The sequence below is a fragment of the Garra rufa genome, chromosome 1 (genome assembly GCF_049309525.1).
Source record: "Garra rufa chromosome 1, GarRuf1.0, whole genome shotgun sequence".
NCBI classification, from domain to species: Eukaryota; Metazoa; Chordata; class Actinopteri; order Cypriniformes; family Cyprinidae; genus Garra; species Garra rufa.
The window spans coordinates 108,200,038-108,222,537 of record NC_133361.1 but is presented as its reverse complement, the minus strand read 5'-3'; the positions used below and the strand labels follow the sequence as shown (position 1 = coordinate 108,222,537).

The following is a 22,500-nucleotide window of genomic DNA, read 5'->3' as shown; positions in this document are numbered from 1 at the left end:
CGTTTTATCGTGTTGTTTTAAAGTCTTTTATGTGAACCTTGTAAATAAACCAAATCTATTTAAACCAATCTTCTTTTATGTCTCATTCTTTTAACCACTAGTCATCTCTCACAGTTAAATCTGACCCCATTTTAGTCTTGTAACTCGGCTGATAAGGCCGATTGTTACACTTGGATGGGAGACCGCCTGGGAATACCAGGTGCTATAAGCTTTTGCCTTTTCTTCACTATTTATATAATATGCTGGCTTTTACGGAGGCTGATCTTTAAATAGCCCACTTTTTGGAGCAGCCCTCGCTTACGGCCATACCGCGCTGAGAGCGCCCGATCTCGTCTGATCTCGGAAGCTAAGCAGCGTCGGGCCTGCTTAGTACTTGGATGGGAGACCGCCTGGGAATACCAGGTGCTGTAAGCTTTTGCCTTTTCTTCACTATTTATATAATATGCTGGCTTTTACGGAGGCTGATCTTTAAATGGCCCACTTTTGGAGCAGCCCTCGCTTACGGCCATACCGCGCTGAGAGCGCCCGATCTCGTCTGATCTCGGAAGCTAAGCAGCGTCGGGCCTGCTTAGTACTTGGATGGGAGACCGCCTGGGAATACCAGGTGCTGTAAGCTTTTGCCTTTTCTTCACTATTTATATAATATGCTGGCTTTTAGAAAGACGTGTTTTACCGCTCTATTTATTACAATCATTTAAATGTATTATAGAGTTTTAAGTGTTTTACATGTTTTTTAGGCCATTTTATTACTCTTAACATTTTAAGTGAGTGTGTGTCTTTAAAAAATGGATGGTTGGCCTGCCATGTGACTAGACACATGACAGGAAGCAGGAAGTACAACTGTATAAGAGAGCAGCATGACAAACAAAGGACAGTCACCAAACTGTTGGATTGAGGAGTTGCTAATTTTAGAGCTCACCTTTCCATTCACCACCTGCAAACTTTGGATTACACTTTCTGTGGATTGTATATACACCGGTGGACACTCACGTTGGACTTATCAACACACTGGGATTCTTGGACTGTTTTTAGGGTATGGACAAATGAACTGTATTCTTTTAACAGCGTTTACCTCGTTTTATCGTGTTGTTTTAAAGTCTTTTATGTGAACCTTGTAAATAAACCAAATCTATTTAAACCAATCTTCTTTTATGTCTCATTCTTTTAACCACTAGTCATCTCTCACAGTTAAATCTGACCCCATTTTAGTCTTGTAACTCGGCTGATAAGGCCGATTGTTACACTTGGATGGGAGACCGCCTGGCAATACCAGGTGCTGTAAGCTTTTGCCTTTTCTTCACTATTTATATAATATGCTGGCTTTTACGGAGGCTGATCTTTAAATGGCCCACTTTTTGGAGCAGCCCTCGCTTACGGCCATACCGCGCTGAGAGCGCCCGATCTCGTCTGATCTCGGAAGCTAAGCACCGTCGGGCCTGCTTAGTACTTGGATGGGAGACCGCCTGGGAATACCAGGTGCTGTAAGCTTTTGCCTTTTCTTCACTATTTATATAATATGCTGGCTTTTAGAAAGACGTGTTTTACCGCTCTATTTATTACAATCATTTAAATGTATTATAGAGTTTTAAGTGTTTTACATGTTTTTTAGGCCATTTTATTACTCTTAACATTTTAAGTGAGTGTGTGTCTTTAAAAAATGGATGGTTGGCCTGCCATGTGACTAGACACATGACAGGAAGCAGGAAGTACAACTGTATAAGAGAGCAGCATGACAAACAAAGGACAGTCACCAAACTGTTGGATTGAGGAGTTGCTAATTTTAGAGCTCACCTTTCCATTCACCACCTGCAAACTTTGGATTACACTTTCTGTGGATTGTATATACACCGGTGGACACTCACATTGGACTTATCAACACACTGGGATTCTTGGACTGTTTTTAGGGTATGGACAAATGAACTGTATTCTTTTAACAGCGTTTACCTCGTTTTATCGTGTTGTTTTAAAGTCTTTTATGTGAACCTTGTAAATAAACCAAATCTATTTAAACCAATCTTCTTTTATGTCTCATTCTTTTAACCACTAGTCATCTCTCACATTTAAATCTGACCCCATTTTAGTCTTGTAACACGGCTGATAAGGCCGATTGTTACACTTGGATGGGAGACCGCCTGGGAATACCAGGTGCTATGAGCTTTTGCCTTTTCTTCACTATTTATATAATATGCTGGCTTTTACGGAGGCTGATCTTTAAATAGCCCACTTTTTGGAGCAGCCCTCGCTTACGGCCATACCGCGCTGAGAGCGCCCGATCTCGTCTGATCTCGGAAGCTAAGCAGCGTCGGGCCTGCTTAGTACTTGGATGGGAGACCGCCTGGGAATACCAGGTGCTGTAAGCTTTTGCCTTTTCTTCACTATTTATATAATATGCTGGCTTTTACGGAGGCTGATCTTTAAATGGCCCACTTTTTGGAGCAGCCCTCGCTTACGGCCATACCGCGCTGAGAGCGCCCGATCTCGTCTGATCTCGGAAGCTAAGCAGCGTCGGGCCTGCTTAGTACTTGGATGGGAGACCGCCTGGGAATACCAGGTGCTGTAAGCTTTTGCCTTTTCTTCACTATTTATATAATATGCTGGCTTTTAGAAAGACGTGTTTTACCGCTCTATTTATTACAATCATTTAAATGTATTATAGAGTTTTAAGTGTTTTACATGTTTTTTAGGCCATTTTATTACTCTTAACATTTTAAGTGAGTGTGTGTCTTTAAAAAATGGATGGTTGGCCTGCCATGTGACTAGACACATGACAGGAAGCAGGAAGTACAACTGTATAAGAGAGCAGCATGACAAACAAAGGACAGTCACCAAACTGTTGGATTGAGGAGTTGCTAATTTTAGAGCTCACCTTTCCATTCACCACCTGCAAACTTTGGATTACACTTTCTGTGGATTGTATATACACCGGTGGACACTCACATTGGACTTATCAACACACTGGGATTCTTGGACTGTTTTTAGGGTATGGACAAATGAACTGTATTCTTTTAACAGCGTTTACCTCGTTTTATCGTGTTGTTTTAAAGTCTTTTATGTGAACCTTGTAAATAAACCAAATCTATTTAAACCAATCTTCTTTTATGTCTCATTCTTTTAACCACTAGTCATCTCTCACAGTTAAATCTGACCCCATTTTAGTCTTGTAACTCGGCTGATAAGGCCGATTGTTACACTTGGATGGGAGACCGCCTGGCAATACCAGGTGCTGTAAGCTTTTGCCTTTTCTTCACTATTTATATAATATGCTGGCTTTTACGGAGGCTGATCTTTAAATGGCCCACTTTTTGGAGCAGCCCTCGCTTACGGCCATACCGCGCTGAGAGCGCCCGATCTCGTCTGATCTCGGAAGCTAAGCAGCGTCGGGCCTGCTTAGTACTTGGATGGGAGACCGCCTGGGAATACCAGGTGCTGTAAGCTTTTGCCTTTTCTTCACTATTTATATAATATGCTGGCTTTTAGAAAGACGTGTTTTACCGCTCTATTTATTACAATCATTTAAATGTATTATAGAGTTTTAAGTGTTTTACATGTTTTTTAGGCCATTTTATTACTCTTAACATTTTAAGTGAGTGTGTGTCTTTAAAAAATGGATGGTTGGCCTGCCATGTGACTAGACACATGACAGGAAGCAGGAAGTACAACTGTATAAGAGAGCAGCATGACAAACAAAGGACAGTCACCAAACTGTTGGATTGAGGAGTTGCTAATTTTAGAGCTCACCTTTCCATTCACCACCTGCAAACTTTGGATTACACTTTCTGTGGATTGTATATACACCGGTGGACACTCACATTGGACTTATCAACACACTGGGATTCTTGGACTGTTTTTAGGGTATGGACAAATGAACTGTATTCTTTTAACATCGTTTACCTCGTTTTATCGTGTTGTTTTAAAGTCTTTTATGTGAACCTTGTAAATAAACCAAATCTATTTAAACCAATCTTCTTTTATGTCTCATTCTTTTAACCACTAGTCATCTCTCACAGTTAAATCTGACCCCATTTTAGTCTTGTAACACGGCTGATAAGGCCGATTGTTACACTTGGATGGGAGACCGCCTGGCAATACCAGGTGCTGTAAGCTTTTGCCTTTTCTTCACTATTTATATAATATGCTGGCTTTTACGGAGGCTGATCTTTAAATAGCCCACTTTTTGGAGCAGCCCTCGCTTACGGCCATACCGCGCTGAGAGCGCCCGATCTCGTCTGATCTCGGAAGCTAAGCAGCGTCGGGCCTGCTTAGTACTTGGATGGGAGACCGCCTGGGAATACCAGGTGCTGTAAGCTTTTGCCTTTTCTTCACTATTTATATAATATGCTGGCTTTTAGAAAGACGTGTTTTACCCCTCTATTTATTACAATCATTTAAATGTATTATAGAGTTTTAAGTGTTTTACATGTTTTTTAGGCCATTTTATTACTCTTAACATTTTAAGTGAGTGTGTGTCTTTAAAAAATGGATGGTTGGCCTGCCATGTGACTAGACACATGACAGGAAGCAGGAAGTACAACTGTATAAGAGAGCAGCATGACAAACAAAGGACAGTCACCAAACTGTTGGATTGAGGAGTTGCTCATTTTAGAGCTCACCTTTCCATTCACCACCTGCAAACTTTGGATTACACTTTCTGTGGATTGTATATACACCGGTGGACACTCACATTGGACTTATCAACACACTGGGATTCTTGGACTGTTTTTAGGGTATGGACAAATGAACTGTATTCTTTTAACAGCGTTTACCTCGTTTTATCGTGTTGTTTTAAAGTCTTTTATGTGAACCTTGTAAATAAACCAAATCTATTTAAACCAATCTTCTTTTATGTCTCATTCTTTTAACCACTAGTCATCTCTCACAGTTAAATCTGACCCCATTTTAGTCTTGTAACTCGGCTGATAAGGCCGATTGTTACACTTGGATGGGAGACCGCCTGGCAATACCAGGTGCTGTAAGCTTTTGCCTTTTCTTCACTATTTATATAATATGCTGGCTTTTACGGAGGCTGATCTTTAAATGGCCCACTTTTTGGAGCAGCCCTCGCTTACGGCCATACCGCGCTGAGAGCGCCCGATCTCGTCTGATCTCGGAAGCTAAGCAGCGTCGGGCCTGCTTAGTACTTGGATGGGAGACCGCCTGGGAATACCAGGTGCTGTAAGCTTTTGCCTTTTCTTCACTATTTATATAATATGCTGGCTTTTAGAAAGACGTGTTTTACCCCTCTATTTATTACAATCATTTAAATGTATTATAGAGTTTTAAGTGTTTTACATGTTTTTTAGGCCATTTTATTACTCTTAACATTTTAAGTGAGTGTGTGTCTTTAAAAAATGGATGGTTGGCCTGCCATGTGACTAGACACATGACAGGAAGCAGGAAGTACAACTGTATAAGAGAGCAGCATGACAAACAAAGGACAGTCACCAAACTGTTGGACTGAGGAGTTGCTAATTTTAGAGCTCACCTTTCCATTCACCACCTGCAAACTTTGGATTACACTTTCTGTGGATTGTATATACACCGGTGGACACTCACATTGGACTTATCAACACACTGGGATTCTTGGACTGTTTTTAGGGTATGGACAAATGAACTGTATTCTTTTAACAGCGTTTACCTCGTTTTATCGTGTTGTTTTAAAGTCTTTTATGTGAACCTTGTAAATAAACCAAATCTATTTAAACCAATCTTCTTTTATGTCTCATTCTTTTAACCACTAGTCATCTCTCACAGTTAAATCTGACCCCATTTTAGTCTTGTAACTCGGCTGATAAGGCCGATTGTTACACTTGGATGGGAGACCGCCTGGGAATACCAGGTGCTATAAGCTTTTGCCTTTTCTTCACTATTTATATAATATGCTGGCTTTTACGGAGGCTGATCTTTAAATAGCCCACTTTTTGGAGCAGCCCTCGCTTACGGCCATACCGCGCTGAGAGCGCCCGATCTCGTCTGATCTCGGAAGCTAAGCAGCGTCGGGCCTGCTTAGTACTTGGATGGGAGACCGCCTGGGAATACCAGGTGCTGTAAGCTTTTGCCTTTTCTTCACTATTTATATAATATGCTGGCTTTTACGGAGGCTGATCTTTAAATGGCCCACTTTTTGGAGCAGCCCTCGCTTACGGCCATACCGCGCTGAGAGCGCCCGATCTCGTCTGATCTCGGAAGCTAAGCAGCGTCGGGCCTGCTTAGTACTTGGATGGGAGACCGCCTGGGAATACCAGGTGCTGTAAGCTTTTGCCTTTTCTTCACTATTTATATAATATGCTGGCTTTTAGAAAGACGTGTTTTACCGCTCTATTTATTACAATCATTTAAATGTATTATAGAGTTTTAAGTGTTTTACATGTTTTTTAGGCCATTTTATTACTCTTAACATTTTAAGTGAGTGTGTGTCTTTAAAAAATGGATGGTTGGCCTGCCATGTGACTAGACACATGACAGGAAGCAGGAAGTACAACTGTATAAGAGAGCAGCATGACAAACAAAGGACAGTCACCAAACTGTTGGATTGAGGAGTTGCTAATTTTAGAGCTCACCTTTCCATTCACCACCTGCAAACTTTGGATTACATTTTCTGTGGATTGTATATACACCGGTGGACACTCACATTGGACTTATCAACACACTGGGATTCTTGGACTGTTTTTAGGGTATGGACAAATGAACTGTATTCTTTTAACAGCGTTTACCTCGTTTTATCGTGTTGTTTTAAAGTCTTTTATGTGAACCTTGTAAATAAACTAAATCTATTTAAACCAATCTTCTTTTATGTCTCATTCTTTTAACCACTAGTCATCTCTCACAGTTAAATCTGACCCCATTTTAGTCTTGTAACTCGGCTGATGAGGCCGATTGTTACACTTGGATGGGAGACCGCCTGGGAATACCAGGTGCTGTAAGCTTTTGCCTTTTCTTCACTATTTATATAATATGCTGGCTTTTACGAAGGCTGATCTTTAAATAGCCCACTTTTTGGAGCAGCCCTCGCTTACGGCCATACCGCGCTGAGAGCGCCCGATCTCGTCTGATCTCGGAAGCTAAGCAGCGTCGGGCCTGCTTAGTACTTGGATGGGAGACCGCCTGGGAATACCAGGTGCTGTAAGCTTTTGCCTTTTCTTCACTATTTATATAATATGCTGGCTTTTAGAAAGACGTGTTTTACCGCTCTATTTATTACAATCATTTAAATGTATTATAGAGTTTTAAGTGTTTTACATGTTTTTTAGGCCATTTTATTACTCTTAACATTTTAAGTGAGTGTGTGTCTTTAAAAAATGGATGGTTGGCCTGCCATGTGACTAGACACATGACAGGAAGCAGGAAGTACAACTGTATAAGAGAGCAGCATGACAAACAAAGGACAGTCACCAAACTGTTGGATTGAGGAGTTGCTAATTTTAGAGCTCACCTTTCCATTCACCACCTGCAAACTTTGGATTACACTTTCTGTGGATTGTATATACACCGGTGGACACTCACATTGGACTTATCAACACACTGGGATTCTTGGACTGTTTTTAGGGTATGGACAAATGAACTGTATTCTTTTAACATCGTTTACCTCGTTTTATCGTGTTGTTTTAAAGTCTTTTATGTGAACCTTGTAAATAAACCAAATCTATTTAAACCAATCTTCTTTTATGTCTCATTCTTTTAACCACTAGTCATCTCTCACAGTTAAATCTGACCCCATTTTAGTCTTGTAACACGGCTGATAAGGCCGATTGTTACACTTGGATGGGAGACCGCCTGGCAATACCAGGTGCTGTAAGCTTTTGCCTTTTCTTCACTATTTATATAATATGCTGGCTTTTACGGAGGCTGATCTTTAAATAGCCCACTTTTTGGAGCAGCCCTCGCTTACGGCCATACCGCGCTGAGAGCGCCCGATCTCGTCTGATCTCGGAAGCTAAGCAGCGTCGGGCCTGCTTAGTACTTGGATGGGAGACCGCCTGGGAATACCAGGTGCTGTAAGCTTTTGCCTTTTCTTCACTATTTATATAATATGCTGGCTTTTAGAAAGACGTGTTTTACCCCTCTATTTATTACAATCATTTAAATGTATTATAGAGTTTTAAGTGTTTTACATGTTTTTTAGGCCATTTTATTACTCTTAACATTTTAAGTGAGTGTGTGTCTTTAAAAAATGGATGGTTGGCCTGCCATGTGACTAGACACATGACAGGAAGCAGGAAGTACAACTGTATAAGAGAGCAGCATGACAAACAAAGGACAGTCACCAAACTGTTGGATTGAGGAGTTGCTCATTTTAGAGCTCACCTTTCCATTCACCACCTGCAAACTTTGGATTACACTTTCTGTGGATTGTATATACACCGGTGGACACTCACATTGGACTTATCAACACACTGGGATTCTTGGACTGTTTTTAGGGTATGGACAAATGAACTGTATTCTTTTAACAGCGTTTACCTCGTTTTATCGTGTTGTTTTAAAGTCTTTTATGTGAACCTTGTAAATAAACCAAATCTATTTAAACCAATCTTCTTTTATGTCTCATTCTTTTAACCACTAGTCATCTCTCACAGTTAAATCTGACCCCATTTTAGTCTTGTAACTCGGCTGATAAGGCCGATTGTTACACTTGGATGGGAGACCGCCTGGCAATACCAGGTGCTGTAAGCTTTTGCCTTTTCTTCACTATTTATATAATATGCTGGCTTTTACGGAGGCTGATCTTTAAATGGCCCACTTTTTGGAGCAGCCCTCGCTTACGGCCATACCGCGCTGAGAGCGCCCGATCTCGTCTGATCTCGGAAGCTAAGCAGCGTCGGGCCTGCTTTGTACTTGGATGGGAGACCGCCTGGGAATACCAGGTGCTGTAAGCTTTTGCCTTTTCTTCACTATTTATATAATATGCTGGCTTTTAGAAAGACGTGTTTTACCGCTCTATTTATTACAATCATTTAAATGTATTATAGAGTTTTAAGTGTTTTACATGTTTTTTAGGCCATTTTATTACTCTTAACATTTTAAGTGAGTGTGTGTCTTTAAAAAATGGATGGTTGGCCTGCCATGTGACTAGACACATGACAGGAAGCAGGAAGTACAACTGTATAAGAGAGCAGCATGACAAACAAAGGACAGTCACCAAACTGTTGGACTGAGGAGTTGCTAATTTTAGAGCTCACCTTTCCATTCACCACCTGCAAACTTTGGATTACACTTTCTGTGGATTGTATATACACCGGTGGACACTCACATTGGACTTATCAACACACTGGGATTCTTGGACTGTTTTTAGGGTATGGACAAATGAACTGTATTCTTTTAACAGCGTTTACCTCGTTTTATCGTGTTGTTTTAAAGTCTTTTATGTGAACCTTGTAAATAAACCAAATCTATTTAAACCAATCTTCTTTTATGTCTCATTCTTTTAACCACTAGTCATCTCTCACAGTTAAATCTGACCCCATTTTAGTCTTGTAACTCGGCTGATAAGGCCGATTGTTACACTTGGATGGGAGACCGCCTGGGAATACCAGGTGCTATAAGCTTTTGCCTTTTCTTCACTATTTATATAATATGCTGGCTTTTACGGAGGCTGATCTTTAAATAGCCCACTTTTTGGAGCAGCCCTCGCTTACGGCCATACCGCGCTGAGAGCGCCCGATCTCGTCTGATCTCGGAAGCTAAGCAGCGTCGGGCCTGCTTAGTACTTGGATGGGAGACCGCCTGGGAATACCAGGTGCTGTAAGCTTTTGCCTTTTCTTCACTATTTATATAATATGCTGGCTTTTACGGAGGCTGATCTTTAAATGGCCCACTTTTTGGAGCAGCCCTCGCTTACGGCCATACCGCGCTGAGAGCGCCCGATCTCGTCTGATCTCGGAAGCTAAGCAGCGTCGGGCCTGCTTAGTACTTGGATGGGAGACCGCCTGGGAATACCAGGTGCTGTAAGCTTTTGCCTTTTCTTCACTATTTATATAATATGCTGGCTTTTAGAAAGACGTGTTTTACCGCTCTATTTATTACAATCATTTAAATGTATTATAGAGTTTTAAGTGTTTTACATGTTTTTTAGGCCATTTTATTACTCTTAACATTTTAAGTGAGTGTGTGTCTTTAAAAAATGGATGGTTGGCCTGCCATGTGACTAGACACATGACAGGAAGCAGGAAGTACAACTGTATAAGAGAGCAGCATGACAAACAAAGGACAGTCACCAAACTGTTGGATTGAGGAGTTGCTAATTTTAGAGCTCACCTTTCCATTCACCACCTGCAAACTTTGGATTACATTTTCTGTGGATTGTATATACACCGGTGGACACTCACATTGGACTTATCAACACACTGGGATTCTTGGACTGTTTTTAGGGTATGGACAAATGAACTGTATTCTTTTAACAGCGTTTACCTCGTTTTATCGTGTTGTTTTAAAGTCTTTTATGTGAACCTTGTAAATAAACTAAATCTATTTAAACCAATCTTCTTTTATGTCTCATTCTTTTAACCACTAGTCATCTCTCACAGTTAAATCTGACCCCATTTTAGTCTTGTAACTCGGCTGATAAGGCCGATTGTTACACTTGGATGGGAGACCGCCTGGGAATACCAGGTGCTGTAAGCTTTTGCCTTTTCTTCACTATTTATATAATATGCTGGCTTTTACGAAGGCTGATCTTTAAATAGCCCACTTTTTGGAGCAGCCCTCGCTTACGGCCATACCGCGCTGAGAGCGCCCGATCTCGTCTGATCTCGGAAGCTAAGCAGCGTCGGGCCTGCTTAGTACTTGGATGGGAGACCGCCTGGGAATACCAGGTGCTGTAAGCTTTTGCCTTTTCTTCACTATTTATATAATATGCTGGCTTTTAGAAAGACGTGTTTTACCGCTCTATTTATTACAATCATTTAAATGTATTATAGAGTTTTAAGTGTTTTACATGTTTTTTAGGCCATTTTATTACTCTTAACATTTTAAGTGAGTGTGTGTCTTTAAAAAATGGATGGTTGGCCTGCCATGTGACTAGACACATGACAGGAAGCAGGAAGTACAACTGTATAAGAGAGCAGCATGACAAACAAAGGACAGTCACCAAACTGTTGGATTGAGGAGTTGCTAATTTTAGAGCTCACCTTTCCATTCACCACCTGCAAACTTTGGATTACACTTTCTGTGGATTGTATATACACCGGTGGACACTCACATTGGACTTATCAACACACTGGGATTCTTGGACTGTTTTTAGGGTATGGACAAATGAACTGTATTCTTTTAACAGCGTTTACCTCGTTTTATCGTGTTGTTTTAAAGTCTTTTATGTGAACCTTGTAAATAAACCAAATCTATTTAAACCAATCTTCTTTTATGTCTCATTCTTTTAACCACTAGTCATCTCTCACAGTTAAATCTGACCCCATTTTAGTCTTGTAACTCGGCTGATAAGGCCGATTGTTACACTTGGATGGGAGACCGCCTGGCAATACCAGGTGCTGTAAGCTTTTGCCTTTTCTTCACTATTTATATAATATGCTGGCTTTTACGGAGGCTGATCTTTAAATGGCCCACTTTTTGGAGCAGCCCTCGCTTACGGCCATACCGCGCTGAGAGCGCCCGATCTCGTCTGATCTCGGAAGCTAAGCAGCGTCGGGCCTGCTTAGTACTTGGATGGGAGACCGCCTGGGAATACCAGGTGCTGTAAGCTTTTGCCTTTTCTTCACTATTTATATAATATGCTGGCTTTTAGAAAGACGTGTTTTACCGCTCTATTTATTACAATCATTTAAATGTATTATAGAGTTTTAAGTGTTTTACATGTTTTTTAGGCCATTTTATTACTCTTAACATTTTAAGTGAGTGTGTGTCTTTAAAAAATGGATGGTTGGCCTGCCATGTGACTAGACACATGACAGGAAGCAGGAAGTACAACTGTATAAGAGAGCAGCATGACAAACAAAGGACAGTCACCAAACTGTTGGATTGAGGAGTTGCTAATTTTAGAGCTCACCTTTCCATTCACCACCTGCAAACTTTGGATTACACTTTCTGTGGATTGTATATACACCGGTGGACACTCACATTGGACTTATCAACACACTGGGATTCTTGGACTGTTTTTAGGGTATGGACAAATGAACTGTATTCTTTTAACAGCGTTTACCTCGTTTTATCGTGTTGTTTTAAAGTCTTTTATGTGAACCTTGTAAATAAACCAAATCTATTTAAACCAATCTTCTTTTATGTCTCATTCTTTTAACCACTAGTCATCTCTCACAGTTAAATCTGACCCCATTTTAGTCTTGTAACTCGGCTGATAAGGCCGATTGTTACACTTGGATGGGAGACCGCCTGGGAATACCAGGTGCTGTAAGCTTTTGCCTTTTCTTCACTATTTATATAATATGCTGGCTTTTACGGAGGCTGATCTTTAAATAGCCCACTTTTTGGAGCAGCCCTCGCTTACGGCCATACCGCGCTGAGAGCGCCCGATCTCGTCTGATCTCGGAAGCTAAGCAGCGTCGGGCCTGCTTAGTACTTGGATGGGAGACCGCCTGGGAATACCAGGTGCAGTAAGCTTTTGCCTTTTCTTCACTATTTATATAATATGCTGGCTTTTAGAAAGACGTGTTTTACCGCTCTATTTATTACAATCATTTAAATGTATTATAGAGTTTTAAGTGTTTTACATGTTTTTAGGCCATTTTATTACTCTTAACATTTTAAGTGAGTGTGTGTCTTTAAAAAATGGATGGTTGGCCTGCCATGTGACTAGACACATGACAGGAAGCAGGAAGTACAACTGTATAAGAGAGCAGCATGACAAACAAAGGACAGTCACCAAACTGTTGGATTGAGGAGTTGCTAATTTTAGAGCTCACCTTTCCATTCACCACCTGCAAACTTTGGATTACACTTTCTGTGGATTGTATATACACCGGTGGACACTCACATTGGACTTATCAACACACTGGGATTCTTGGACTGTTTTTAGGGTATGGACAAATGAACTGTATTCTTTTAACAGCGTTTACCTCGTTTTATCGTGTTGTTTTAAAGTCTTTTATGTGAACCTTGTAAATAAACCAAATCTATTTAAACCAATCTTCTTTTATGTCTCATTCTTTTAACCACTAGTCATCTCTCACAGTTAAATCTGACCCCATTTTAGTCTTGTAACTCGGCTGATAAGGCCGATTGTTACACTTGGATGGGAGACCGCCTGGCAATACCAGGTGCTGTAAGCTTTTGCCTTTTCTTCACTATTTATATAATATGCTGGCTTTTACGGAGGCTGATCTTTAAATGGCCCACTTTTTGGAGCAGCCCTCGCTTACGGCCATACCGCGCTGAGAGCGCCCGATCTCGTCTGATCTCGGAAGCTAAGCAGCGTCGGGCCTGCTTAGTACTTGGATGGGAGACCGCCTGGGAATACCAGGTGCTGTAAGCTTTTGCCTTTTCTTCACTATTTATATAATATGCTGGCTTTTAGAAAGACGTGTTTTACCGCTCTATTTATTACAATCATTTAAATGTATTATAGAGTTTTAAGTGTTTTACATGTTTTTTAGGCCATTTTATTACTCTTAACATTTTAAGTGAGTGTGTGTCTTTAAAAAATGGATGGTTGGCCTGCCATGTGACTAGACACATGACAGGAAGCAGGAAGTACAACTGTATAAGAGAGCAGCATGACAAACAAAGGACAGTCACCAAACTGTTGGATTGAGGAGTTGCTAATTTTAGAGCTCACCTTTCCATTCACCACCTGCAAACTTTGGATTACACTTTCTGTGGATTGTATATACACCGGTGGACACTCACATTGGACTTATCAACACACTGGGATTCTTGGACTGTTTTTAGGGTATGGACAAATGAACTGTATTCTTTTAACAGCGTTTACCTCGTTTTATCGTGTTGTTTTAAAGTCTTTTATGTGAACCTTGTAAATAAACCAAATCTATTTAAACCAATCTTCTTTTATGTCTCATTCTTTTAACCACTAGTCATCTCTCACTGTTAAATCTGACCCCATTTTAGTCTTGTAACTCGGCTGATAAGGCCGATTGTTACACTTGGATGGGAGACCGCCTGGCAATACCAGGTGCTGTAAGCTTTTGCCTTTTCTTCACTATTTATATAATATGCTGGCTTTTACGGAGGCTGATCTTTAAATGGCCCACTTTTTGGAGCAGCCCTCGCTTACGGCCATACCGCGCTGAGAGCGCCCGATCTCGTCTGATCTCGGAAGCTAAGCAGCGTCGGGCCTGCTTAGTACTTGGATGGGAGACCGCCTGGGAATACCAGGTGCTGTAAGCTTTTGCCTTTTCTTCACTATTTATATAATATGCTGGCTTTTACGGAGGCTGATCTTTAAATGGCCCACTTTTTGGAGCAGCCCTCGCTTACGGCCATACCGCGCTGAGAGCGCCCGATCTCGTCTGATCTCGGAAGCTAAGCAGCGTCGGGCCTGCTTAGTACTTGGATGGGAGACCGCCTGGGAATACCAGGTGCTGTAAGCTTTTGCCTTTTCTTCACTATTTATATAATATGCTGGCTTTTAGAAAGACGTGTTTTACCGCTCTATTTATTACAATCATTTAAATGTATTATAGAGTTTTAAGTGTTTTACATGTTTTTTAGGCCATTTTATTACTCTTAACATTTTAAGTGAGTGTGTGTCTTTAAAAAATGGATGGTTGGCCTGCCATGTGACTAGACACATGACAGGAAGCAGGAAGTACAACTGTATAAGAGAGCAGCATGACAAACAAAGGACAGTCACCAAACTGTTGGATTGAGGAGTTGCTAATTTTAGAGCTCACCTTTCCATTCACCACCTGCAAACTTTGGATTACACTTTCTGTGGATTGTATATACACCGGTGGACACTCACATTGGACTTATCAACACACTGGGATTCTTGGACTGTTTTTAGGGTATGGACAAATGAACTGTATTCTTTTAACAGCGTTTACCTCGTTTTATCGTGTTGTTTTAAAGTCTTTTATGTGAACCTTGTAAATAAACCAAATCTATTTAAACCAATCTTCTTTTATGTCTCATTCTTTTAACCACTAGTCATCTCTCACAGTTAAATCTGACCCCATTTTAGTCTTGTAACTCGGCTGATAAGGCCGATTGTTACACTTGGATGGGAGACCGCCTGGCAATACCAGGTGCTGTAAGCTTTTGCCTTTTCTTCACTATTTATATAATATGCTGGCTTTTACGGAGGCTGATCTTTAAATGGCCCACTTTTTGGAGCAGCCCTCGCTTACGGCCATACCGCGCTGAGAGCGCCCGATCTCGTCTGATCTCGGAAGCTAAGCAGCGTCGGGCCTGCTTAGTACTTGGATGGGAGACCGCCTGGGAATACCAGGTGCTGTAAGCTTTTGCCTTTTCTTCACTATTTATATAATATGCTGGCTTTTAGAAAGACGTGTTTTACCGCTCTATTTATTACAATCATTTAAATGTATTATAGAGTTTTAAGTGTTTTACATGTTTTTTAGGCCATTTTATTACTCTTAACATTTTAAGTGAGTGTGTGTCTTTAAAAAATGGATGGTTGGCCTGCCATGTGACTAGACACATGACAGGAAGCAGGAAGTACAACTGTATAAGAGAGCAGCATGACAAACAAAGGACAGTCACCAAACTGTTGGATTGAGGAGTTGCTAATTTTAGAGCTCACCTTTCCATTCACCACCTGCAAACTTTGGATTACACTTTCTGTGGATTGTATATACACCGGTGGACACTCACATTGGACTTATCAACACACTGGGATTCTTGGACTGTTTTTAGGGTATGGACAAATGAACTGTATTCTTTTAACATCGTTTACCTCGTTTTATCGTGTTGTTTTAAAGTCTTTTATGTGAACCTTGTAAATAAACCAAATCTATTTAAACCAATCTTCTTTTATGTCTCATTCTTTTAACCACTAGTCATCTCTCACAGTTAAATCTGACCCCATTTTAGTCTTGTAACACGGCTGATAAGGCCGATTGTTACACTTGGATGGGAGACCGCCTGGCAATACCAGGTGCTGTAAGCTTTTGCCTTTTCTTCACTATTTATATAATATGCTGGCTTTTACGGAGGCTGATCTTTAAATAGCCCACTTTTTGGAGCAGCCCTCGCTTACGGCCGTACCGCGCTGAGAGCGCCCGATCTCGTCTGATCTCGGAAGCTAAGCAGCGTCGGGCCTGCTTAGTACTTGGATGGGAGACCGCCTGGGAATACCAGGTGCTGTAAGCTTTTGCCTTTTCTTCACTATTTATATAATATGCTGGCTTTTAGAAAGACGTGTTTTACCCCTCTATTTATTACAATCATTTAAATGTATTATAGAGTTTTAAGTGTTTTACATGTTTTTTAGGCCATTTTATTACTCTTAACATTTTAAGTGAGTGTGTGTCTTTAAAAAATGGATGGTTGGCCTGCCATGTGACTAGACACATGACAGGAAGCAGGAAGTACAACTGTATAAGAGAGCAGCATGACAAACAAAGGACAGTCACCAAACTGTTGGATTGAGGAGTTGCTCATTTTAGAGCTCACCTTTCCATTCACCACCTGCAAACTTTGGATTACACTTTCTGTGGATTGTATATACACCGGTGGACACTCACATTGGACTTATCAACACACTGGGATTCTTGGACTGTTTTTAGGGTATGGACAAATGAACTGTATTCTTTTAACAGCGTTTACCTCGTTTTATCGTGTTGTTTTAAAGTCTTTTATGTGAACCTTGTAAATAAACCAAATCTATTTAAACCAATCTTCTTTTATGTCTCATTCTTTTAACCACTAGTCATCTCTCACAGTTAAATCTGACCCCATTTTAGTCTTGTAACTCGGCTGATAAGGCCGATTGTTACACTTGGATGGGAGACCGCCTGGCAATACCAGGTGCTGTAAGCTTTTGCCTTTTCTTCACTATTTATATAATATGCTGGCTTTTACGGAGGCTGATCTTTAAATGGCCCACTTTTTGGAGCAGCCCTCGCTTACGGCCATACCGCGCTGAGAGCGCCCGATCTCGTCTGATCTCGGAAGCTAAGCAGCGTCGGGCCTGCTTAGTACTTGGATGGGAGACCGCCTGGGAATACCAGGTGCTGTAAGCTTTTGCCTTTTCTTCACTATTTATATAATATGCTGGCTTTTAGAAAGACGTGTTTTACCGCTCTATTTATTACAATCATTTAAATGTATTATAGAGTTTTAAGTGTTTTACATGTTTTTTAGGCCATTTTATTACTCTTAACATTTTAAGTGAGTGTGTGTCTTTAAAAAATGGATGGTTGGCCTGCCATGTGACTAGACACATGACAGGAAGCAGGAAGTACAACTGTATAAGAGAGCAGCATGACAAACAAAGGACAGTCACCAAACTGTTGGACTGAGGAGTTGCTAATTTTAGAGCTCACCTTTCCATTCACCACCTGCAAACTTTGGATTACACTTTCTGTGGATTGTATATACACCGGTGGACACTCACATTGGACTTATCAACACACTGGGATTCTTGGACTGTTTTTAGGGTATGGACAAATGAACTGTATTCTTTTAACAGCGTTTACCTCGTTTTATCGTGTTGTTTTAAAGTCTTTTATGTGAACCTTGTAAATAAACCAAATCTATTTAAACCAATCTTCTTTTATGTCTCATTCTTTTAACCACTAGTCATCTCTCACAGTTAAATCTGACCCCATTTTAGTCTTGTAACTCGGCTGATAAGGCCGATTGTTACACTTGGATGGGAGACCGCCTGGGAATACCAGGTGCTATAAGCTTTTGCCTTTTCTTCACTATTTATATAATATGCTGGCTTTTACGGAGGCTGATCTTTAAATAGCCCACTTTTTGGAGCAGCCCTCGCTTACGGCCATACCGCGCTGAGAGCGCCCGATCTCGTCTGATCTCGGAAGCTAAGCAGCGTCGGGCCTGCTTAGTACTTGGATGGGAGACCGCCTGGGAATACCAGGTGCTGTAAGCTTTTGCCTTTTCTTCACTATTTATATAATATGCTGGCTTTTACGGAGGCTGATCTTTAAATGGCCCACTTTTTGGAGCAGCCCTCGCTTACGGCCATACCGCGCTGAGAGCGCCCGATCTCGTCTGATCTCGGAAGCTAAGCAGCGTCGGGCCTGCTTAGTACTTGGATGGGAGACCGCCTGGGAATACCAGGTGCTGTAAGCTTTTGCCTTTTCTTCACTATTTATATAATATGCTGGCTTTTAGAAAGACGTGTTTTACCGCTCTATTTATTACAATCATTTAAATGTATTATAGAGTTTTAAGTGTTTTACATGTTTTTTAGGCCATTTTATTACTCTTAACATTTTAAGTGAGTGTGTGTCTTTAAAAAATGGATGGTTGGCCTGCCATGTGACTAGACACATGACAGGAAGCAGGAAGTACAACTGTATAAGAGAGCAGCATGACAAACAAAGGACAGTCACCAAACTGTTGGATTGAGGAGTAGCTAATTTTAGAGCTCACCTTTCCATTCACCACCTGCAAACTTTGGATTACATTTTCTGTGGATTGTATATACACCGGTGGACACTCACATTGGACTTATCAACACACTGGGATTCTTGGACTGTTTTTAGGGTATGGACAAATGAACTGTATTCTTTTAACAGCGTTTACCTCGTTTTATCGTGTTGTTTTAAAGTCTTTTATGTGAACCTTGTAAATAAACTAAATCTATTTAAACCAATCTTCTTTTATGTCTCATTCTTTTAACCACTAGTCATCTCTCACAGTTAAATCTGACCCCATTTTAGTCTTGTAACTCGGCTGATAAGGCCGATTGTTACACTTGGATGGGAGACCGCCTGGGAATACCAGGTGCTGTAAGCTTTTGCCTTTTCTTCACTATTTATATAATATGCTGGCTTTTACGAAGGCTGATCTTTAAATAGCCCACTTTTTGGAGCAGCCCTCGCTTACGGCCATACAGCGCTGAGAGCGCCCGATCTCGTCTGATCTCGGAAGCTAAGCAGCGTCGGGCCTGCTTAGTACTTGGATGGGAGACCGCCTGGGAATACCAGGTGCTGTAAGCTTTTGCCTTTTCTTCACTATTTATATAATATGCTGGCTTTTAGAAAGACGTGTTTTACCGCTCTATTTATTACAATCATTTAAATGTATTATAGAGTTTTAAGTGTTTTACATGTTTTTTAGGCCATTTTATTACTCTTAACATTTTAAGTGAGTGTGTGTCTTTAAAAAATGGATGGTTGGCCTGCCATGTGACTAGACACATGACAGGAAGCAGGAAGTACAACTGTATAAGAGAGCAGCATGACAAACAAAGGACAGTCACCAAACTGTTGGATTGAGGAGTTGCTAATTTTAGAGCTCACCTTTCCATTCACCACCTGCAAACTTTGGATTACACTTTCTGTGGATTGTATATACACCGGTGGACACTCACATTGGACTTATCAACACACTGGGATTCTTGGACTGTTTTTAGGGTATGGACAAATGAACTGTATTCTTTTAACAGCGTTTACCTCGTTTTATCGTGTTGTTTTAAAGTCTTTTATGTGAACCTTGTAAATAAACCAAATCTATTTAAACCAATCTTCTTTTATGTCTCATTCTTTTAACCACTAGTCATCTCTCACAGTTAAATCTGACCCCATTTTAGTCTTGTAACTCGGCTGATAAGGCCGATTGTTACACTTGGATGGGAGACCGCCTGGCAATACCAGGTGCTGTAAGCTTTTGCCTTTTCTTCACTATTTATATAATATGCTGGCTTTTACGGAGGCTGATCTTTAAATGGCCCACTTTTTGGAGCAGCCCTCGCTTACGGCCATACCGCGCTGAGAGCGCCCGATCTCGTCTGATCTCGGAAGCTAAGCAGCGTCGGGCCTGCTTAGTACTTGGATGGGAGACCGCCTGGGAATACCAGGTGCTGTAAGCTTTTGCCTTTTCTTCACTATTTATATAATATGCTGGCTTTTAGAAAGACGTGTTTTACCGCTCTATTTATTACAATCATTTAAATGTATTATAGAGTTTTAAGTGTTTTACATGTTTTTTAGGCCATTTCATTACTCTTAACATTTTAAGTGAGTGTGTGTCTTTAAAAAATGGATGGTTGGCCTGCCATGTGACTAGACACATGACAGGAAGCAGGAAGTACAACTGTATAAGAGAGCAGCATGACAAACAAAGGACAGTCACCAAACTGTTGGACTGAGGAGTTGCTAATTTTAGAGCTCACCTTTCCATTCACCACCTGCAAACTTTGGATTACACTTTCTGTGGATTGTATATACACCGGTGGACACTCACATTGGACTTATCAACACACTGGGATTCTTGGACTGTTTTTAGGGTATGGACAAATGAACTGTATTCTTTTAACAGCGTTTACCTCGTTTTATCGTGTTGTTTTAAAGTCTTTTATGTGAACCTTGTAAATAAACCAAATCTATTTAAACCAATCTTCTTTTATGTCTCATTCTTTTAACCACTAGTCATCTCTCACAGTTAAATCTGACCCCATTTTAGTCTTGTAACTCGGCTGATAAGGCCGATTGTTACACTTGGATGGGAGACCGCCTGGGAATACCAGGTGCTATAAGCTTTTGCCTTTTCTTCACTATTTATATAATATGCTGGCTTTTACGGAGGCTGATCTTTAAATAGCCCACTTTTTGGAGCAGCCCTCGCTTACGGCCATACCGCGCTGAGAGCGCCCGATCTCGTCTGATCTCGGAAGCTAAGCAGCGTCGGGCCTGCTTAGTACTTGGATGGGAGACCGCCTGGGAATACCAGGTGCTGTAAGCTTTTGCCTTTTCTTCACTATTTATATAATATGCTGGCTTTTACGGAGGCTGATCTTTAAATGGCCCACTTTTTGGAGCAGCCCTCGCTTACGGCCATACCGCGCTGAGAGCGCCCGATCTCGTCTGATCTCGGAAGCTAAGCAGCGTCGGGCCTGCTTAGTACTTGGATGGGAGACCGCCTGGGAATACCAGGTGCTGTAAGCTTTTGCCTTTTCTTCACTATTTATATAATATGCTGGCTTTTAGAAAGACGTGTTTTACCGCTCTATTTATTACAATCATTTAAATGTATTATAGAGTTTTAAGTGTTTTACATGTTTTTTAGGCCATTTTATTACTCTTAACATTTTAAGTGAGTGTGTGTCTTTAAAAAATGGATGGTTGGCCTGCCATGTGACTAGACACATGACAGGAAGCAGGAAGTACAACTGTATAAGAGAGCAGCATGACAAACAAAGGACAGTCACCAAACTGTTGGATTGAGGAGTTGCTAATTTTAGAGCTCACCTTTCCATTCACCACCTGCAAACTTTGGATTACATTTTCTGTGGATTGTATATACACCGGTGGACACTCACATTGGACTTATCAACACACTGGGATTCTTGGACTGTTTTTAGGGTATGGACAAATGAACTGTATTCTTTTAACAGCGTTTACCTCGTTTTATCGTGTTGTTTTAAAGTCTTTTATGTGAACCTTGTAAATAAACTAAATCTATTTAAACCAATCTTCTTTTATGTCTCATTCTTTTAACCACTAGTCATCTCTCACAGTTAAATCTGACCCCATTTTAGTCTTGTAACTCGGCTGATAAGGCCGATTGTTACACTTGGATGGGAGACCGCCTGGGAATACCAGGTGCTGTAAGCTTTTGCCTTTTCTTCACTATTTATATAATATGCTGGCTTTTACGAAGGCTGATCTTTAAATAGCCCACTTTTTGGAGCAGCCCTCGCTTACGGCCATACCGCGCTGAGAGCGCCCGATCTCGTCTGATCTCGGAAGCTAAGCAGCGTCGGGCCTGCTTAGTACTTGGATGGGAGACCGCCTGGGAATACCAGGTGCTGTAAGCTTTTGCCTTTTCTTCACTATTTATATAATATGCTGGCTTTTAGAAAGACGTGTTTTACCGCTCTATTTATTACAATCATTTAAATGTATTATAGAGTTTTAAGTGTTTTACATGTTTTTTAGGCCATTTTATTACTCTTAACATTTTAAGTGAGTGTGTGTCTTTAAAAAATGGATGGTTGGCCTGCCATGTGACTAGACACATGACAGGAAGCAGGAAGTACAACTGTATAAGAGAGCAGCATGACAAACAAAGGACAGTCACCAAACTGTTGGATTGAGGAGTTGCTAATTTTAGAGCTCACCTTTCCATTCACCACCTGCAAACTTTGGATTACACTTTCTGTGGATTGTATATACACCGGTGGACACTCACATTGGACTTATCAACACACTGGGATTCTTGGACTGTTTTTAGGGTATGGACAAATGAACTGTATTCTTTTAACAGCGTTTACCTCGTTTTATCGTGTTGTTTTAAAGTCTTTTATGTGAACCTTGTAAATAAACCAAATCTATTTAAACCAATCTTCTTTTATGTCTCATTCTTTTAACCACTAGTCACCTCTCAAAGTTAAATCTAATCCCATTTTAGTCTTGTAACTCGGCTGAT

At 40.8% G+C, this 22,500-nt stretch overlaps 31 non-coding genes across 31 annotated transcripts; all 31 read left to right on the top strand.

The window, feature by feature from the left end:
• Window positions 1–295: 295 nt before the first annotated feature.
• On the top strand, window positions 296–414 carry LOC141306157 (5S ribosomal RNA). The gene has a single exon (XR_012345122.1). It is a non-coding gene; the product is annotated as a 5S ribosomal RNA (ribosomal RNA).
• An 83-nt stretch (window positions 415–497) lies between these two features.
• LOC141306135 (5S ribosomal RNA) lies at window positions 498–616 on the top strand. Its single transcript, XR_012345100.1, has one exon. It is a non-coding gene; the product is annotated as a 5S ribosomal RNA (ribosomal RNA).
• Window positions 617–1,369: 753 nt separating this feature from the next.
• Window positions 1,370–1,488, top strand: LOC141318131 (5S ribosomal RNA). Its single transcript, XR_012352465.1, has one exon. It is a non-coding gene; the product is annotated as a 5S ribosomal RNA (ribosomal RNA).
• A 753-nt stretch (window positions 1,489–2,241) lies between these two features.
• Window positions 2,242–2,360, top strand: LOC141306123 (5S ribosomal RNA). Its single transcript, XR_012345089.1, has one exon. It is a non-coding gene; the product is annotated as a 5S ribosomal RNA (ribosomal RNA).
• An 84-nt stretch (window positions 2,361–2,444) lies between these two features.
• On the top strand, window positions 2,445–2,563 carry LOC141306112 (5S ribosomal RNA). The gene has a single exon (XR_012345078.1). It is a non-coding gene; the product is annotated as a 5S ribosomal RNA (ribosomal RNA).
• A 753-nt stretch (window positions 2,564–3,316) lies between these two features.
• On the top strand, window positions 3,317–3,435 carry LOC141306101 (5S ribosomal RNA). Its single transcript, XR_012345067.1, has one exon. It is a non-coding gene; the product is annotated as a 5S ribosomal RNA (ribosomal RNA).
• Window positions 3,436–4,188: 753 nt separating this feature from the next.
• Window positions 4,189–4,307, top strand: LOC141306090 (5S ribosomal RNA). Its single transcript, XR_012345056.1, has one exon. It is a non-coding gene; the product is annotated as a 5S ribosomal RNA (ribosomal RNA).
• A 753-nt stretch (window positions 4,308–5,060) lies between these two features.
• On the top strand, window positions 5,061–5,179 carry LOC141306079 (5S ribosomal RNA). The gene has a single exon (XR_012345045.1). It is a non-coding gene; the product is annotated as a 5S ribosomal RNA (ribosomal RNA).
• Window positions 5,180–5,932: 753 nt separating this feature from the next.
• Window positions 5,933–6,051, top strand: LOC141306068 (5S ribosomal RNA). The gene has a single exon (XR_012345034.1). It is a non-coding gene; the product is annotated as a 5S ribosomal RNA (ribosomal RNA).
• Window positions 6,052–6,135: 84 nt separating this feature from the next.
• LOC141306057 (5S ribosomal RNA) lies at window positions 6,136–6,254 on the top strand. Its single transcript, XR_012345023.1, has one exon. It is a non-coding gene; the product is annotated as a 5S ribosomal RNA (ribosomal RNA).
• A 753-nt stretch (window positions 6,255–7,007) lies between these two features.
• On the top strand, window positions 7,008–7,126 carry LOC141306046 (5S ribosomal RNA). Its single transcript, XR_012345012.1, has one exon. It is a non-coding gene; the product is annotated as a 5S ribosomal RNA (ribosomal RNA).
• A 753-nt stretch (window positions 7,127–7,879) lies between these two features.
• Window positions 7,880–7,998, top strand: LOC141306035 (5S ribosomal RNA). Its single transcript, XR_012345001.1, has one exon. It is a non-coding gene; the product is annotated as a 5S ribosomal RNA (ribosomal RNA).
• Window positions 7,999–8,751: 753 nt separating this feature from the next.
• On the top strand, window positions 8,752–8,870 carry LOC141317589 (5S ribosomal RNA). Its single transcript, XR_012351959.1, has one exon. It is a non-coding gene; the product is annotated as a 5S ribosomal RNA (ribosomal RNA).
• A 753-nt stretch (window positions 8,871–9,623) lies between these two features.
• LOC141306013 (5S ribosomal RNA) lies at window positions 9,624–9,742 on the top strand. The gene has a single exon (XR_012344979.1). It is a non-coding gene; the product is annotated as a 5S ribosomal RNA (ribosomal RNA).
• Window positions 9,743–9,826: 84 nt separating this feature from the next.
• On the top strand, window positions 9,827–9,945 carry LOC141306002 (5S ribosomal RNA). The gene has a single exon (XR_012344968.1). It is a non-coding gene; the product is annotated as a 5S ribosomal RNA (ribosomal RNA).
• Window positions 9,946–10,698: 753 nt separating this feature from the next.
• On the top strand, window positions 10,699–10,817 carry LOC141305991 (5S ribosomal RNA). The gene has a single exon (XR_012344957.1). It is a non-coding gene; the product is annotated as a 5S ribosomal RNA (ribosomal RNA).
• Window positions 10,818–11,570: 753 nt separating this feature from the next.
• LOC141305980 (5S ribosomal RNA) lies at window positions 11,571–11,689 on the top strand. Its single transcript, XR_012344946.1, has one exon. It is a non-coding gene; the product is annotated as a 5S ribosomal RNA (ribosomal RNA).
• A 753-nt stretch (window positions 11,690–12,442) lies between these two features.
• On the top strand, window positions 12,443–12,561 carry LOC141318390 (5S ribosomal RNA). Its single transcript, XR_012352710.1, has one exon. It is a non-coding gene; the product is annotated as a 5S ribosomal RNA (ribosomal RNA).
• A 752-nt stretch (window positions 12,562–13,313) lies between these two features.
• Window positions 13,314–13,432, top strand: LOC141305969 (5S ribosomal RNA). Its single transcript, XR_012344935.1, has one exon. It is a non-coding gene; the product is annotated as a 5S ribosomal RNA (ribosomal RNA).
• A 753-nt stretch (window positions 13,433–14,185) lies between these two features.
• On the top strand, window positions 14,186–14,304 carry LOC141305956 (5S ribosomal RNA). The gene has a single exon (XR_012344924.1). It is a non-coding gene; the product is annotated as a 5S ribosomal RNA (ribosomal RNA).
• Window positions 14,305–14,388: 84 nt separating this feature from the next.
• On the top strand, window positions 14,389–14,507 carry LOC141305945 (5S ribosomal RNA). Its single transcript, XR_012344913.1, has one exon. It is a non-coding gene; the product is annotated as a 5S ribosomal RNA (ribosomal RNA).
• A 753-nt stretch (window positions 14,508–15,260) lies between these two features.
• On the top strand, window positions 15,261–15,379 carry LOC141305934 (5S ribosomal RNA). Its single transcript, XR_012344902.1, has one exon. It is a non-coding gene; the product is annotated as a 5S ribosomal RNA (ribosomal RNA).
• A 753-nt stretch (window positions 15,380–16,132) lies between these two features.
• Window positions 16,133–16,251, top strand: LOC141317828 (5S ribosomal RNA). The gene has a single exon (XR_012352182.1). It is a non-coding gene; the product is annotated as a 5S ribosomal RNA (ribosomal RNA).
• Window positions 16,252–17,004: 753 nt separating this feature from the next.
• On the top strand, window positions 17,005–17,123 carry LOC141305923 (5S ribosomal RNA). The gene has a single exon (XR_012344891.1). It is a non-coding gene; the product is annotated as a 5S ribosomal RNA (ribosomal RNA).
• Window positions 17,124–17,876: 753 nt separating this feature from the next.
• On the top strand, window positions 17,877–17,995 carry LOC141305912 (5S ribosomal RNA). Its single transcript, XR_012344880.1, has one exon. It is a non-coding gene; the product is annotated as a 5S ribosomal RNA (ribosomal RNA).
• An 84-nt stretch (window positions 17,996–18,079) lies between these two features.
• On the top strand, window positions 18,080–18,198 carry LOC141305890 (5S ribosomal RNA). The gene has a single exon (XR_012344858.1). It is a non-coding gene; the product is annotated as a 5S ribosomal RNA (ribosomal RNA).
• Window positions 18,199–18,951: 753 nt separating this feature from the next.
• On the top strand, window positions 18,952–19,070 carry LOC141318828 (5S ribosomal RNA). The gene has a single exon (XR_012353121.1). It is a non-coding gene; the product is annotated as a 5S ribosomal RNA (ribosomal RNA).
• A 753-nt stretch (window positions 19,071–19,823) lies between these two features.
• On the top strand, window positions 19,824–19,942 carry LOC141305879 (5S ribosomal RNA). The gene has a single exon (XR_012344847.1). It is a non-coding gene; the product is annotated as a 5S ribosomal RNA (ribosomal RNA).
• Window positions 19,943–20,695: 753 nt separating this feature from the next.
• On the top strand, window positions 20,696–20,814 carry LOC141305868 (5S ribosomal RNA). Its single transcript, XR_012344836.1, has one exon. It is a non-coding gene; the product is annotated as a 5S ribosomal RNA (ribosomal RNA).
• An 84-nt stretch (window positions 20,815–20,898) lies between these two features.
• On the top strand, window positions 20,899–21,017 carry LOC141305857 (5S ribosomal RNA). The gene has a single exon (XR_012344825.1). It is a non-coding gene; the product is annotated as a 5S ribosomal RNA (ribosomal RNA).
• A 753-nt stretch (window positions 21,018–21,770) lies between these two features.
• Window positions 21,771–21,889, top strand: LOC141305846 (5S ribosomal RNA). The gene has a single exon (XR_012344814.1). It is a non-coding gene; the product is annotated as a 5S ribosomal RNA (ribosomal RNA).
• Window positions 21,890–22,500: the final 611 nt, after the last annotated feature.